The following is a 17,478-nucleotide window of genomic DNA, read 5'->3' on the forward strand; positions in this document are numbered from 1 at the left end:
GGTTGGTGTTTCTGCTGTGCACCAAACTCAAGTAAAGGAACCTTTGGTTACCCCGAGCCTTTAGGTTTTCTGGGGTGTTCCATCCCTGCAGGCTCACAGTGGCCTCTTGTTTCCATGAGGCCCTGCAGTGTCACACTGGCCCTTGGTTCCATGAGTATCTGCAGTGTCACACAGGTTGGTGACATTTGTCCTTGCTGCCCCTCACATCCCACTGCCCACAAACAGCCCCGAGCCAGCTGGGAGGGAGAGGCCCTGCTGTGCCAGGCCTGGGCTCAGGCCTTGGCCTTTCTGCTTCCTCCGCCCAGCCCAGGCCTCGCTCAGCATTGCAGTTCCCTCCCCAGAGCCTTTGGTTCCTGCAGTCCTGGGCTCAAACAGCTCCAGCAAGGCCCTGTTTGCAAAGCCCCAGGGGGAAATGAAGAGGGGGTTCGTGCTGCTTTTGGGGTGAATAATGCTGAAACCAGCCTGAATCCTCCATCCCAAAGTTCAACATCCTGAGAGGGAGCTGAAGCTGTGGCAGAGCTGGTAAAATCCCCAGAGAAAGGAACAACCAAGAGACACCACAGAGAGCTTCTGCAGAGCTGCTGTGCTGGCCCAGCCTGGGCACATCTGACTGACAGGACAGCACTTCAGACTAGAAAAGCCCCATCCCAAATTTTAGCTGCAGCATCTCCTGACATTTCCCTTCTTGGGGGGATGTGGAGATTCTCCCTGGAGGGGAGACAGCCCTCAGGGTCACTGCTTGAGGCTGAGCTGAAGAGATTTGCCCAGGGTCGTTGTTCTGGGGGAGTGACACCCATCTCTATTTAGTTCTGCTTTGATACAATTGCTTCAGAATTGCTTCCTAGAGCACTATATTAAAATAGATGTTACAGCTCCTGTACTGTGGAGTAAATAATTGTGATTAAGACCTTTCTGTCTAATCATGATCATAATCACTCATATCTCTATGTGTATAAACACTTCTGGTTTGCCATCTCTAATGTTGAGGGACAAAGTTGTACAAAGGTTCAATTCCACCTATAAAATCCTTTACACATAAATCCTTGACAAAGTCTGGGGTTGGGATTGGATCCAGGCACTCCCAGGCTCCTCTCACAGAAGGAGTTTAGAAATCCTGGGTGTCCTGGTTTGGGGGAGCTTGGGGGTGTAATTGGGGTGTTGGGGAATCCTTTCTGCACCTCGTGACCCAACAGGAGCTTCTCTAATGAACTGTGCCTGAAACTCCCACTCTGGGAGCCCCTGTGAGTGTCGGTGATGTCTCAGCTCTGTGGCAGTCTGGGGACTCCTGTGGTGTCACCCTGGAGCCCCTGTGAGTGTCGGTGACATCCCAGCTCTGTGGCAGTCTGGGGACTCCTGTGGTGTCACCCTGGAGCCCCTGTGAGTGTCTGTGACCTCACTGTTCTTTAGGAGCACAGGGATGTCCACACTGGACTCCTGCCACTGCCTGTGACAAATTGGCTCCTTGGCAGCGTAGAGACCCCTCTGTTGTCACTGTGGAGCCCTGTGACTGTCACCTCATGGCCCTTAGGGAGATTAGGAACCCCTGGGGTGTCCCCATGGAGCCTCTGTGACTGAGTGTGACCAAAGAGATCTTTAGGAGCCCAGAGACCCCTCAGATGTGCCCATGGAGCCCCTGTGCCTGCCTGTGAGCTCACAGCTCTTGAGCAGCCTGGAAACCCCTGGGATCTTTTCATTCCTGCTCTGCTGAGGATGGATCCTTGTGGACACTGCTGATGGCTCAGGAAAAATTCCACTTTGGATTTTCCTAGGCTGGGAGCTTTCTCACTTTCAGCTCAGTTTTTTTTCCCAGGCTGGTAGATTTTCTCAAAGATAAACAAGAAGAGAAAGAATTCCATGACACAGACTGGCACCTGTTGTTGATCACAGAGCTGTGTGAGCGCTACGTGATGTTCTGCAGAAAGCATGTTTTCAAAGAGGTGTTGCCTGCTTGGACCAATGAGCCTTTTCTATTTTGTTTTGCACGAACTCTCCTATGTAAGTGTGGTGGCCTTTCAATAAACTGCTTCGTCTTGCTGTCTTAAAGAAGTCGTGTGTGTGTTGCTGTATTTGCTGTTCCTGGTCTGGCAGCAACAGATCCTCAGCAACTTGGAGGTTCCCTGATGGATTTCAGTTCTCCAGAGACGTGTTCAGTCTTCAGCTCTTCAGTTCAGGAATTCAGTGACAAAGGCTCATTAATATTTCAAAACACCCTAACCAGGGAAGTGCCTGGGAATAATTTCATTTTCAGTGTTTAATTCTTCTGTGGTTAATTATACAAATTTCAGAAGTGTATTCAAAGACAATAGACTGTAATTTTTTTTAAATGCAGAGGGTTTTTTTGTCCTATTTAATTTTGTTTTCCTATTTGTAGATGGATATCAGCAATCTCCAGTTGATATTGATCCTGAGCACCTCCTAATGCAGTCTGAATAGATATGAAAACCAAGACCCTTTATGGATGACAGTCAGTCAGACTCTGTCCCTACCCCCACCCCACCAATTCCCTCATCCAGCCCCTGGCACTCAGAGCAGCCTTGTGCAAATCTGAGCTTCCTCCACCCCAGGCTGTGCCTGCAGCTTTCAGCTCCTTGGCTCCAACTCCCACCTGCTTTCCTTGCAGAAGGAGCTGCCCAAGACACAGAGGGATGTTCATTTATGGTCAGCAAACAAACCCAAAGGCAGGCACAGCTCCATGAAAAACAGAAGTGCAGCCCAAGGAGTGCTGGGCAATGGAGCCACATCCGGGGGTGTCCCCAGTGCTCAGGACTGGGGCCAGGGCAGTTCAATCTCTTTATTTCTGATCTGGACCAGGCCATCGAGGGCACCCTCAGTCAGTGTCCAGGTGAGCCCAAGCTGGCTGGGAGTGTGGCTGTGCTGCAGGGCAGGGAGCTCTGCAGAGGGATCTGCACAGGCTGGAGCCCTGGGCCCAGGACAATTGGATGAGGTTCACCAAGGCCAAGGGCTGGCTCCTGCCCTGGGCTCACAACCACCCCAAATCCCTGGCCATGCCCTGCCCCTGATCCCCAGAGCCTGGCCTGTTTCCTTCATCCCTGCATTGCCAGGGACTTTCTGGGACAAGGGAGCTCTGCTGTGGGGATGGAGGGAGGTGCAAGTGCCACCCCTGCAGTGGGCAGCACAACTCATCAGGTTTGTGTCCTTTGGGGGTCAGGAACTGCTGACACTCAGAGGCACAGAAAGTTTCTCTTCATGGCCAACATTAAAAAAGCAGCAATGATATAATTTAATGAGCATCACAATTCTTCCCTCAGCTCTGTGCAGTGTCAAAGCAGTGTCTGATACGTCCACCAGGCACAAGGGATTTCCATACAGGAAGAGTTTTAGACAATGACATTAGAAAGGGAGATTCTATAATAGATGTAAACACAATTAAGATGTTGACTAGTGTGGAATGAGCAGAGAAGAACTGGAGGAGGACATCTGGGAGCAATGGGAAGGCCATAGAACCAGCTGGTCTAGTGAAGAGATGTCCTTAGACATGGCCATTAAACAGGAGAGGTGGAAACACCCAAATGAAGAGGGACATGAAATAACAGACAGGATAGTGGTAACACAGGTAGAGGGGAAGAGCAGTATTTCTTCTCCTGCCATCAGTACACATCCAGGAAATTTCTGTTCTCTCCTGGTGGGAAAACTTGGACATTTCCTGAAGTACTCCAATGCCCCAGCTAATGAGATGTGCTGGTGCAGCTTGCAAGTGTCAGGTCCCTACAGCCCCAGAGGGCTCCTGTCCCATAAACATCTGCTCCAGCCCATTCCAAAATTGGGAGCAGCATCATCCTGGGATCATCAGGAAGCTGAGGTTGGAAGGGACCTCAGCAAGTCTGCAGCCCAACCTGTCAGAAGCTGGGTCAGACCGAGCGGTTCAAGGTTTGATTTGGTCTGAATCAGAAAATCCCAAAGGACAGGAAGAGGACAGCATCTCAGAACCTGTCTGAGCCCATGGGAACAAAGGTTTCCCACATGGCCTGGCTGTCCCCTCATTCGCCTTCAACTCACTGTGTTTTGTCTCCCCCCAGGCCCCCAGTGAAGAGCCTGGCTCTGTGTTCTCCATCAGCTCCTGGCTGGCACTGCCAGGCTGGGATGAGGAGCCCCTCAGCCTTCCCTGCTCCAGGCTGGACAAGCCCAGCTCCCTCAGCCTCTCCTCACAGCCCAAGGGCTCCAGCCCCACCTTGGAGGCCCTTCCCTCACCCTGCTCCAGCTGCCAGAGATCTTTCCTGCCCCAGGGAACCCAAACCAGGCCCCAGTAACCTGGATAATCCCCGTCCCTGATGTCCTGGGCACACAGCCCTGGCCCCTTGTCCCCGTGTCAGGCTCAGGGGTTGATTTGTGGAACATCCTGGGGGGAGGCTGTGGCTCCAGGTGGAGCAGGGGGATACCGAGGGACAGGGGACCCTGCTGGGCATGAACAGCATTGGACTTGTCTGGGGAAACTGTGAGGGGGGCTGGGGCAGAGTGACCAACCCAGTGACCTCATACAGCCCTGCTGGGATGTCATAGAATACTCCTGTGATGTCACAGCCGGCTCTGTGATGTCCTTGTCTGCTCTATGATGTCACACCTCTGCCTGTGATGTCACACTCAGCCCTATGATGTCACAGAGACAGGCTGTGATTTCATAGCTGCTCAATGGTCTCACATAGCCCTCTCTGTGATGTCATAGCCCACTCTGTGATGTCATAGCCCACTCTGTGACCTCATGTTACCAGATGATAAATTGGCCACCCCAGGTGAGATGACACAATGCTTCTCCAAATCCACTGGCCTCTGGAAACCACTCAGTGCTTGTTGGGTAAGAAGGGGAACTGGAAGTTCCCCAGCCTCAGTGTCCTGCCAGCTCAGCCAGGCTGACTGGAACATTGGGGTCCAGGACCACCAGGGATAAAACCCTTTTGATGAAACCTCCAGGCAAGCAAGAGTGCCCTGCCTTGCTTGGTCTTCTTGGAAGAAGAATCCTGCAGCACTGGAGACTGGCAGGAGGAGCACTGGAGGAGGCCCACTGACCTTGGTCTTGTTTCTTGCATTCTTTGCACAGTCAGTAATGCCTGTGGAGTTTCGAAGGGGGGTTTTGGGTCCTGCTGCAGGGTGCTTTGAGGGTATTTTTTGCAGTGTTTTGGGGGTGTTTGGGAGTCTCTCAAGTCTGTCTCCTTTAGGGAGCACTGGAAATGGTGCAGCTCCTCAGGATCTGCAACACCTGCTGTGGAAGGGGCAAGAAATGCAGCTGAACTGGGCCCCCTGGGATGCCTTAAATCCCCCAAAGGGCCCTGGAAGAACCACCCCCAACCAGCCCAAGCCCCAACCCCACAGGCACCACACCTCACCCCCTTGCCCCTCCAAGGAATAAATCCCTATACAAGCTCCCCCCAGGACTTCCCTTAACGCACTAAAACCCCCTTAACCTGCCTTGCAGGACCCGTCAAACGCCCTTAATCCTTCCCTTCCCACATGCCCAGCCTGCTTGCCACCACCCCTTATCTCAGACTTCCCCAATGCCTTCAAGGCCCCCCCAGGCACTCCCTTAAATCTTCCCAGGATGCACTGAGCCCCCTGTAAATTCCCCCAGCTCCCACTCCAGGTAACCCATCAAACCCTGTGCAAACCCTCTTTGGGAACCCCCTCAAGCTCCAATGTGGGCTTTATCAGTTCTTTTGTATTCCCAAAGGCCAGAGGCTCTCCACACTCCAACACAACCTTGGGGGGAGGGGGGTGGCTAATTCACTTTTTCTGCAATCGAATGGATCTCTCTCAGGACCCCATAACTCACCTCATGTCCTCTGTTGAGGACTACCCAGAGACCTTCAGGACTCTGTACCCCCATATTTCCCCCATATCTCCCCCTATATCTCCTCTCAGCACTCCCAGTACCCTCCCCAAGGATGCCCCTTCATGTGGCAGTAGAGGCTGGTGCCCCCCACAGATGAGAAGGGTGTGGGAAGGGGGGTGGAAAACCATGGAGTAGCTGGCAGTGGGTGGGGGGCTTCTCCCCTGCCCCTAAACCCCAAACCACTCCCTCAGCCCCCCACAGTAGGAACCAGAGCAGCTCTGAGGAGAAAACGTCCTCAGATGTGTGGCCCGGGGAGGGGACCCCAAAATCAGGGGTCACAACATTAGGGGGAACACCTACATTAGTGCATGGGACCCCCAGATTCCCCAGGCCTCCCTAGAGTGGAGGAGAGACCCCCCCAAGACCTGCCCAGCCACTCCTGGTGAGAGGAGAACACGTACCGTGTGGACCCCAAAATCGGGGGAGGCCCAAAAATTAAGGGAGCTCCAAAACTGGGGGACACCCCAAAATCTTGTTGGAAGACCCCAGTATCAGGGCAGAACCTCTGCCAAAGAAGCTGGGACCCTCGAACCTGCTCAGATGGGAGGAGAACATGTCCTTGGATGTATGTCCTGGGGGGAAAGCCAAAATTAAGGGAACTCCAAAATCACAGGGAAGACCCCAAATCAGGGGACACCCCAAAATCAGGAAGGTGTTGGAAATGCTACAAAGGTTAAAATTTTTATGTAACTTTAGTCAGTTTTGTTCACCCTTGGCACGGGGGAAGGGAATTGAACTTTCTTGTCGGGGCACTGGTCCAGCAGGTGAGGTCTGACGAGCTTCACAACTCAATGGACTGGGAGTAGAAGAGAAGATACACAAAAGATAATGACCATTAACAACCATCAGCTTCAAACACCACCCCTGGCATGGTCATAAATCCCTAGTCCGGGAGAAGAGAGATAAGAATGAGAACCTAATTAGCATCAGAGGTGAAGAGATCTGTAACAAATAGGAAACCAAATACTGACAACTGCACAATGTGGGACCAATGTACATTGAACTATGCATTTCGATGGGTTTTGACTGTGTCTCTGAAAAAATCTAGTAAAATTCATGAGTGATGAAAATAATTTCTCTGCACACCTGGGCAAAGTGTGGATGAAATTGTTTGTTGCACATCCTGGCCAGAATAAAGTAATGACTTTGATTCTCTAACATTAAAAATGGTGTTGGAAAAGCTTTTTTTTATTTGTTTTGTTTTCCCACAGTTTCAGTGACAAAGGGACCCTCCACAAAAAATACTATGTGATCCTCAAAGCCCACCTCCCTCCCAGACAGGAGAAGAAAACACCCTCGGCCCTTTGCTGGGGTGGCAGGGGGCAGCACCCACTAATCAGAGGGGGCCTCAAAATCAGCCCCCAGTCCCCTCCCCACCTCTAAAGACAATCTTGCCCCCCAGCCTTCCCATATCCCCCCCATTCCAAATTGCCTCCCTTGCCCCAAGATGTCCTGAAACTCCCCCAGCCACTGTAGCCCCTCAAAGTCCCCCCAGACCCGCCCTGGACGCTCTGAGACCCCTTCCCAGCTCCAAACACGCAGAGCCGCTCATGCACCAGTGCAGCCGCACGGCTGAGGGGCTGCGGGGCCATTTCGGGGCGCAGCTCCTCCCAGCCTCCCCCGGAGGGGCTCCAGCCCCACAGGTCCTTGGGCAGGATGCACTCGCCAGCTCCCACCTGAAGGCCACCAGGGTGTCCCTTCAGGCCATGGCCGTGTGTAAGTACCGGTGGCATTGGGGGGTAGGGGGAATAACCCTTTGGCTTCAGCAAAATATCACCTCATCTCCTCCAGTCCTGTGACATCTTTGTTCTTCTTCCCAAAGTTCAGGAGTTTAGCATGAACTTGGCTGAGGAGCAATCCATGTCAATTAGTAAAGCTTACTAAAATATCAATTCATTTAGCTAGTGGTAATGATCGTGGATCGTGTGTTTTACGGAGGGCACACACTGAGGGGGGCATGGGCAGGCGGATCGGGATGCCCCGAGTGCCTTTCAAGTAACTCAGCCAACGGGGAAAGGGAATGAGGGGAAAATGCGGCCAGGAAACGAGCAGACAAGAAGGCTCGTTGCTCCAAATAATTGAGAGAGACCCCGTCGGACACACGCTTGATGGACTCTCTCTCTTTGTTCAAATCAAGGGACTTTTACAGGACTCCTCTGCCTCCTTTATGGACACGAACCTCTGGCGATGGGAATTTTACGCTCTGGGGCATGGGGATGGGGGACACTGGAACTCCTCTACCTGGGGAGGGGGGACAATAAACCAGTATAAACCAGTCCAGACTGGGGCAGCTGGGGAAAATTCTGAGTCCCGAGGGGGCACTGGGAGCGAGGCAGGGCAGGGCCAGGAGGGATCGCTGAGGGGACGGTGGGGAGAAGTTCCGACCAGGCCGAACCCCCTCAGGGATTGACAATGGCAGGGCGGCTCCACCCAAACCGGGGGCAGGGAAAGTGCCCTCAGGGATTGGCTGGGCGGGTACTCAGAATAACCCAAAAGAGTCTGGAAACCTCCTCGGAACTGCAATTAACTGACAAAAATGCAAAAAGTTGGAATAAGTGTGAAATCTTTAAGGCTATATTTAAGTTACATTTGAACAATGGAGGCTTGAAAAGGCGGATTGTGCACTAAGATATGGTAAAATGAAGAAAACCCCCAAACCCCTTTAAGAATCCCTCAAAATTACAGTAAATTCACGAATACAAGCTGACTGAGTATAAGCCGCATCTCTGGGTATTGGCAAATATTTCATTCTTTGTCCATAAATAAGCCGCACCTGAATATAAACCGCTCTGTTGTTCGCAGTGAGGACCCGCGTGCAACAAAGTTGCCAAATACTAACATAACCGCGGCATGGTGGGGAGTTTACTGGCTCAACTAAGGCTGTGCAGGCTCGACCCGCTAGGGGCTGCTGACAGGGCCAGGTAGCCCAGCTCGGCGCTGCCGCTTGGGGCTGGCCACCGCCTCTGGATTTGCTCGCCCCGGCCCCGCTCAGGCCGCGGTGCCGGCCGGCCACGGAGAGAGCGCCCCGCTCCTGCCGCAGCGCCGGCCGGGCATGGAGAGAGCGCCCCGCTCGCGCCACAGCGCCAGCTGGGCACGGAGAGAGCACCCCGCTCGCGCCGCGGCGCCGGTCAGGCACGGAGAGAGCCCCCCGCTCCCGCCACGGCGCCGGCCAGGCACGGAGCACCCCCTGCTCCCGCCACGGCGGTGGAGGGCGGGGGCAGAGCCCCCCCCACCTCCTCCTCGAGCCACGGCAATGGCGGCGCGGGGCCCCCGTCGGCTTCCCGAGCCGCGGCAATGGCGGCACAGGCTCCCCCCCACCCTGAGCTGCGGCAATGGTGGCGCGGGCCCCCCCCCTCCTCCCCGGGCTGCGGCAATGGCGACGCGAGGTCCCCCCTTCTCTCCCCTGGGGCTGCGGCAGAGGAGCGAAGAAGAGAGCTCTCCCACCTCTCTCCCTGCCCCCTGTGCTGCCTGCAGGGATCCAGGGCAACGGAGTAACACTTTGTAACAATTGCGAAATGCCGGCTTTTACTGGCAGGTGCTCGGCTCGGCGCCCTGGCTGGCACATCTGGGGTTGTAAATGTCAGAAAATTATTCACATATTAGCCGCCCCTGAGTATTAGCCGCACTTCCGGGTTTCCACCAAAATTTTTGTCAAATTGCTGCGGCTTGTATTCGTGAAATTACTGTAAGTAAAATTGAGTAGAAGAAAAATAGAGGTGAATAAATATCAACCAGTTAAAGCTGTCGCTAACATATGATTAAAAACTGGGAACATGTAAAATGGGGCTTGGGGTGCTAAAAAGCCTCAAGAAAGCACCAAAAATCTCCAGGCCCCAAGTTGCCCTCATGCCTGGTCTGGCTGTCCTGAGCTCGAGTAGAAGAGTCCTTCAGTAACTCATGGGAGCAGCAGCCCTCCTGCTGATGCACAGCCTGTGGAGAAAGGGGTCAGTGGCCCAAATGTGTGCTTTGGAAATCAGTTCCGACAGCATTTAGGAACCCAGCTCTGTCTCTAACAGAGCTGTTGTGGCTGAGGAATATGCGTGGGAAGGGTTTGCCTGCCATGAACTGGACTTGTTGATCATCTGCGTTCTGTTCAGGGCCAGTCTGGAGCCTGTTCCTTTCCCCTTGCCCAAGGGCAGAGTGTTGGTGAGGGCTGGAGTTGGAGGCTGTGTGTGCCCCGACAGCCGGTACCATGGAGCTGCTGATGCTTCTGCCAGCGTGGGCTTGTCTGAGCCGGGCCTTGTGCCTCTCTCAGGTGTCCCTGCTACAGTCACAGCTGGCCAGGACTGCCAGGACCAGCAGAACTACACTGAGAGCTGCGCAGGGAGCAGGCAGGAGCTGCCAGACCTTCCCCAGGAGCTCTCCTGCTCCTTTGCAGCTCTGCTCAAGGAACCCAAAGCTGCTCTTGTGGAAGCAGAGACTTGAAGCTGCATTGGTCTCTGAACCTTAACTTGGCAGTGACACCCTTGGGCCATCAGTCTCTGCAGAGACAGGCCCTGGAGAAGGCAGGTGCAGCTCTTCTCTTCCATGGAGGATTTGTGTCCTGCTCAGAAGCCAGTTCCTGTCAAATGGGCACCCAAATCCTCCCTAGGACACAGGAGAATGGTATTTAAGATGAGGGCAAAAAATACCTGCCAAAGCTTTTCCAAGCAGACCCATTTGGTTCTTGAGGGCCTCTTCCTAGCAAGAAATCTTTAATGTAAGTTCCAAGACTTTTCTTCTACCTAGAACACCTAGTGATATATTGCCAACCAGAGAGCAGAAGAAAAAAACTGGCTTGTCACTATCACATGAAAGAAAGCAATGACAGCAACACAGAACTTCTTCATAGAAGAGAGCCCTTTATTGACCAAAACTCGGGCATATTTATAATAAGGATCACAAAGCTCAGGCAGGACAGAAGAATTTTGGACAGAATAAGAAAACTATCTCTGTCACGTACTCACAGTACAGTTACGTGAAAAACAACGTAAGGTGTTTAATCTATGTTTTTCTTTTCCTGCCTAGGAATGTCCGCAGCCCCAGAGCTGTGTATTCAAAACAACCTGGGAAGGTTTTAGTTCCCAAGAGAAACTAAAGCTCTGTGCTTGCTACAGCCTGAGAGAATCAAGGCTGGAAATTTTTCTAGGCCCTGTACAGCTGCCACACTTGCCTTTCAAGGAGATGAAGGAGAAGGGACTTGTCAACATCAAACACCTGGCTTTCAAGACTTCATGACATTTGCTTGGCAATTACCAGTGAGGTGAGAACATTGATCTGGATTGTGCCCTATACTTCACAGCTGGTGTGTAGAGTAGATATGTCCTTGTTCATTTCCATGTGTGTTTAGGGAGTGCCTCAGTGTCTGTTTTTAGACCTTCTATTTCTAATGTCTGTCAGCTATCTATAGGATCTGTGTGTACATGTAGCTGTATTTACGGGTAGGTTGGGTGTCTGACACTTATCTTTGAGTGAGCTGCCATTAAAATGAAATGTGCAATTGCAGAAACTGAGACACTAATGATGTTATTTGCCGGAGTCCTAATCTCTGCCCAAGCTGTAATTCAACACTGCAAATTACAGTAATTTCACGGTTACAAGCCACACCGTTTTGACCAAAATTTTGCTCCCACCCCGGAAATGCGGCTTACACTCAGAAGCGGCTAATATGTGAATAATTTTCTGACATTTCCAACCCTGAAAGTCCAAACCGAATCAGTGCGAACTGCCAAGCCGAGCACCTGCCAGTAAAACCCGGCATTTATGGGATTGTTACAAATTGGTTACTGTGTTGTGCAGCGGGTGGAGCCGCTCCGTGCAGGCAGCACGGGGTGGGGGAGAGGCAGAGGAGCTCCCTCCTGCTGGCCCCGCTGCTCAGGGGGAAGGCGAGGGGCTCTCTCCTGCTGGTCCCACGGCACGGAGGGAGGCAGGGGGTTCCCATCCCCTCCTTCCGCTGCCGCCATGGGTGCCAGTGGGCTCCATCCCCGCCTGCCACCACGGTGCAGCGCCGGGCCGGGGCTAGCGAGCCCAGTGGCGGCGGCGGCTGGCCCTGAGCGGCCCCGCCGAGCGGCAGCGCTGGGCTGGGCCACCTGGCCCCCTCGGCAGCCCGGAGCCCGCACGGCCAGAGCCGAGCCAGTAAACTCCGCCATGCCGCGATTCTGTTACTATGTGGCAACTTTGTTGCACGCGGGTCCTTGCTGCAAACGACAGAGTGGCTTATAATTGGGTGCAGCTTGTGTATGGACAAAGAATGAAATGTTTGCCACCACACGGCAATGTGGCTTATAGTCAGTACGGCTTGTAATCATGAAATTACTGTACTCTGTAGACCTGAGCCAGAATTTTCTGTTTCCTGGCTGAGTGCTTCAACTGCTGGTGTTGGTTTTTTGAACAGGAGCACATGACTCTTTTACCTTTATAACTTGTACCTTTATGGTTTGAAAGCAACCTTTGCTTTAATTTGGTTCTTTGTTTTTCAAATATAAGGGCCTAAAATCAAAGCCGTTGACATGATAGAAGGATTAAGTAGATCACTTTACTGAAAAGGTTTTTTTTATTCCTGCAGTAAGCAGGTCTGAGGCCAGAAATTGGTGCCAGAGTAGGTGCCTTTCTGTGCTCGTGCTCTCCTGCTCTTATTGTGCTTTTATGTTCCTCTGGACACAGTGGGATGTGTTGTCATTTTCTGGGACTTTTGTCTAAGGCAACTTTTGCTTTGGCAAGGTTTTCTTTTCAAGATGATTCTTATGTTTCCCCTCATGACTTCCCCAGGTGACCAACCTGCCCCGAAAGGTGTCCTACTCAGCCATTGTCACTCTGGGAGAGCACTTTGTGACCTTGAAGAGGGACATGGACTCTGAGGTGGATGAGGTGGCTCGGGTCCTTCTCCAGATGGTGTGGAACTCTCCAGAGTTTGTTCAGAAAGCAGCCAGCCAGACCCTGGGGATGATGGTGGAGAATGTGACTCCTGCACAAGCAATGACTGCTCTCCTGGACAGTGGAGTCAAGTAGGTTCTTCTTCTTCTTTGAGTGATATTCTTCACCTCCTAGTGTGCAGGTGGGGGAAGGGATGAGAGAAAGAATGGGAATGGTGGGAGGGAAGGGTCCTGTATCCTGCCTCTTGTGTCACCTCAGTCACTGGATTCTCCAATGCACCTCATTTCTCTCCTCTTGTCCCCTATTTCTGCCCTCCCTCAGCATATGAGTTCTCAGAATCACAGAACTGTAGAATCTGGGGAGTTGGAAGGGGCCCATCAGGATCATTGATTTCAGTTCCTGGCCTTGCACAGAACAGCCCAAGGGTCACAGCATGTGCCTGAGAGTGTTGTCCAAATGCTTCTTGAGCTCTGTCAGACTTGGTGCTATGACAACTGCCCTGGGGAGCCTGTTGCAGTGCACAACCACTCTGTGGGTGAAAAACCTTTTCTTGATATCCAGCTTAAACCTCCTCTGACTCAGCTTCCTGCTGCTTCCTGGAGTTCTCCCAGTCTGTCAGAGTTGCCTAAATGTGGTGTCCTGGTTTAAAGGACAGTATTGCCAGGAAAAGGAAAAGGCGAGAGGTTTTTTTTTCCAAAAAATGGATAGTGAAAATCCCCTCCCTCCCAGTTTACTATAATTTAGAAATTCAGGAACTCTCAGGCAAAAGGTATGGATTTGGAATAACAGTTCTTTACTGATATATCTACAAGGCAAACAAAAAGATCAGCTATGAGAAAAAAAAACCAGTGACAGAACAGAACGGTACTCAGTCTCAGTCCCTTTTTCCAGTCACAGATGCCCCTCCTCCGCAGTCCCAATGGAGCAGGGCAGGGCAGCCTCTCAGTCGCGGATGCTGCAGGAGCAGGGGAGCGAGGCGGCAGCTCCGTCCCAGGTGGGAGAAGGGTGAGGAAAGAACTTGCTCACCGTGGGCATCCCGGTTCTCAGTGCTGTTCTCAGAAGCAGGAAGCTTTAGCAGTCGGAGTGCAGGGTCCTGGTCCCACCATGGAGAAAAACAACCTCTCTCTTAGAGTTCGGGCCGGCGAGCCGCAAGTGTCCCCCCCACCCCCGGAAGGACAAAGCAGCCCTTCACCATCCCTTTGTCTTGAGCACTTAAGAGCTAAAGGGGAGCCGTCCTGGCCAGCTTAACATAATAATGGGAAAAATTTCTAAAACCTCCCCCAACCCCCAACATTATCCACCCAAAATTTTTTCCATTCTAACATACTACATCAAGTTAGAACCTTTAAATTATACACATACATGCAGTTACAGACACAGTATCATAGATAGTTCACCCTAGAACAAGGTCTCCTTGGGATATGCATCGAGTTTCTCCATCCTTTTGTGTCACCCACCAGGTGCAACCTGGTCCTTGAGCAAAAACCACCCCATGGACAGGATTGTCTTTGCTGGAGGCAGAGTTCACCCAGTTTTCCCTAGCATACCTCTCATGTGTACCACTGGAACCTTATCCCCATCTGGTGTTCCCAAGAGCTCAGATTGGGCGGGGCCTGCTTGGTTAGTGGAGCCTCGGGTATTCACTAACCATGTGGCCTTTGGTAGATTACTCTCCCAGTTCTTGGAAGTCCCCCCACCAAGTGCCTTCAAGGTGGTTTTAAGCAGGCCATTGCACCGTTCAACCTTCCCAGCCGCTGGTGCGTGGTAGGGGATATGGTACACCCACTCAGTGCCGTGTTCCCTAGCCCAGCTGTTTATGAGGCTGTTCTTGAAATGAGTCCCATTGTCTGACTCAGTTTTCTCAGGGGTACCATGCCTCCAAAGTATTGGGGGATATGGCAGGGGCTTTGGTGGATTCTACGAAGGGACAGGCCATGAGATACTATACAGGGCCTGGCTGCCTAACATTGTTGTGAGAACCGACTATGAAGACATGGACATGGGATACATGACTGGAGACACAGCCACTGACGAATGTAGCTGTAATTGTAGCTGTGATAAAGGAAACCAACTGGGAGGTAGTGTCTTTGGCCCATTGATAAGAAGACAGATCAAAAGAAGGGAGTATAGGCAGCTTGGACGTCAACATCCAGGGGTCCAGGAAGTGGCTTTGACTATAGGCCAGTGTCCCACGCCAGCTTGCCAAGCTTACGCTATCATGTATTTGCGTGATCAGTAAACACAAACCGATTGCTGCTAGCATATAGACGCGTGGACAATAGCCACAAGCCAATCATATGTAAGCACAAAGCACGCGAACCCTTGCTTTGCACTATAAATGTAACCCTCAGATGCCCAATAAACTGAGCACTGACCATACCTCTAAGAGGCTTTGTCTTTGACTGTGAAATGCCCTCTTGTGACAGAGATCTGCTCAAAACAATCTTGGAATGATCCCAAAGGCCTTCATACCTCAGAAATCTGCTCAAAACAACACTGGAAGGATCCCAAAGGCCTTCACAACTCAGAGATCTGCTCAAAACAACACTGGAAGGATCCCAAAGGCCTTCACAACTCAGAGATCTGCTCAAAACAATCTTGGAATGATCCAAAAGGCCTTCACCCTCCAGGGAACTGCTCAAAACAATCTTGGAATGATCCAAAGGGCCTTCACCCTCCAGGGAACTGCTCAAAACAATCTTGGAATGATCCCAAAGGCCTTCATCCCACAAGGATCCATTCACTGCAAGACCAAGGTGATCCCAAAAGCCTGAAACCCCACAAAAATCTGCTCAGTGCAACACTGGAATGATCCCAAAGGCCTTAAACTCCACAGGAGCAATTTTGGGACGATCCTAAAGCCCTTCACCCTACAGAAGCCATGTTGGAATGATCCCAAAAGCCTTTAACCCCCAGGGATCTACTCAGTGCAAGACCAGTGTGATCCCAAAGTCCTTCACCCCACAGAGATCTGCTCAAAAATCCTGGAATTATCTCAAATCCTTCATCCCACAGGAGTAATTTTGGGATGATCCCTAAGTTCTTCACGTCCTTCACTCTCCAAGGATCTGCTCAGCACAACCTTGGCATGATCCCATTCCATTACTGACCCCAAACTCGTCCATTCCCCAAAAATCTGCTCCACACAACACCAGCACCATCCCTATGGATCCCAAACTTCTTCATCCGAAATAATCTGTTCAAAAACCATCAGGATCGCCTCCTCTCCATCCTCGTGGATCCCAAACTCCAAAACCAAACTCAAAAACCACTGGGATCAACTCTCTACATCCTGTGGATCCCAAACCCTAAAAAAACCTGCTCAAAAACCACTGAGATGACCCCGCTCCATCCTCATGGTTCCCAAAACTCGAAATCTGCTCCAGGAGACACCAGCACCAATCCCACTCCATCCCTGTGGATCCCAAACCCCCAAAATCTGCTCCAAAACCCTTGGGATGACTCCACTTCACCCCTGTGGATCCCAAACTCCCTCATCCCCCAAAATCTGCTCCATAAGACACTGGCACCAATTTCACTCCATTCCTGTTGATCCCAAACTCCTTCAATCCCAAATAATCTGTTCAACAGAACACTGACACCATCCCTGTGGATCCCAAACCCCAAAATGTGCTCCAAAGCAACTGGGATCACCCTGCTCCATCCCTTTGGATCCCAAATTATTTAATCCCAAACCATCTGCTCAAAAAGTAGGAGGATCACCCCCTTTCCATCCTCATGGATCCCAAACCCCAAAAATCTGCTCCAACAACACTGGGATGACCTCACTCCATCCCCATGGATCCCAAACTCCTTCATCCCATATAATCTGCTCAACAAGACACTGACACCATCCCTGTGGATCCCAAACTCCTTTATCCCCAAAAATCTGCTCCAGGAGACACCAGCACCATCCCTGTGGACCCCAAACCCCAAAAATGTGCTCCAGGAGACACCAGCACCATTCCTATGGATCCCAAACCCCAAGAATCTGTTCCAGGAGATACCAGCCAACAGCGATTGAACCAGGTTTTCACCTGAACCAAATTCCGGGTGCGGAAGAGCTTCTGCTGTCAAGCTGAAATCTGGAATTCTGACCTGGCAGCGATCACGGCAGCACCAAATGGGATGAGAAACAACATAAACACATAGTTGTTTAATTGATGTAATCAGTGTCACCTCCACGGCTCCCACAATGGGCAGGGTGTGGGTGGCTGAGAGGCTGGACATGACCCCAGAGGTGCCCTGGGCTGACCCCCAGCCTGGGCAGCAGCTCCGAGGGGATTCTGCAGAGCTGGGACCTCACCTGGAGGATGTGGAGCTGCTGGGGCCTCTCTGGAGCCGGGCTGGGAGAGCTGGGAATGTTCACCTGGGGAAGGAAGGGATCCAGGGAGAGCTCAGAGCCCCTTCCAGGGCCTGGCGGGGCTCCAGGAGAGCTGGGGAGGGACTGGGAGCACCTGGAGCTGCTCCCAAAACCACGGTGACCCTGGCCCCTCCCCCACCCCACCCTCACACCTGGCCCCTCCCCCACCCTGCCCTCAAACCTGGCCCCTCCCCTGCCCTGCCCTCACACCTGGCCCCTCCCCCACCCTGCCCTCAAACCTGGCCCCTCCCCCACCCCACCCTCACACCTGGCCCCTCCCCCACCCAGGCCCGAGCCACGCCCCTTTTGGGACACTCCTCTTGACCAATCAGATCGCTCTGGCCACACCTCCTCTCTATGAGCTCCCAATGTGCCCCAGCTTGATTCTCGACTCCTATTGGCTGTGGCAAAGAGGGCGGGG

This window comes from Catharus ustulatus, chromosome 17 (assembly GCF_009819885.2).
Source record: "Catharus ustulatus isolate bCatUst1 chromosome 17, bCatUst1.pri.v2, whole genome shotgun sequence".
In the NCBI taxonomy this organism is placed as follows: domain Eukaryota; kingdom Metazoa; phylum Chordata; class Aves; order Passeriformes; family Turdidae; genus Catharus; species Catharus ustulatus.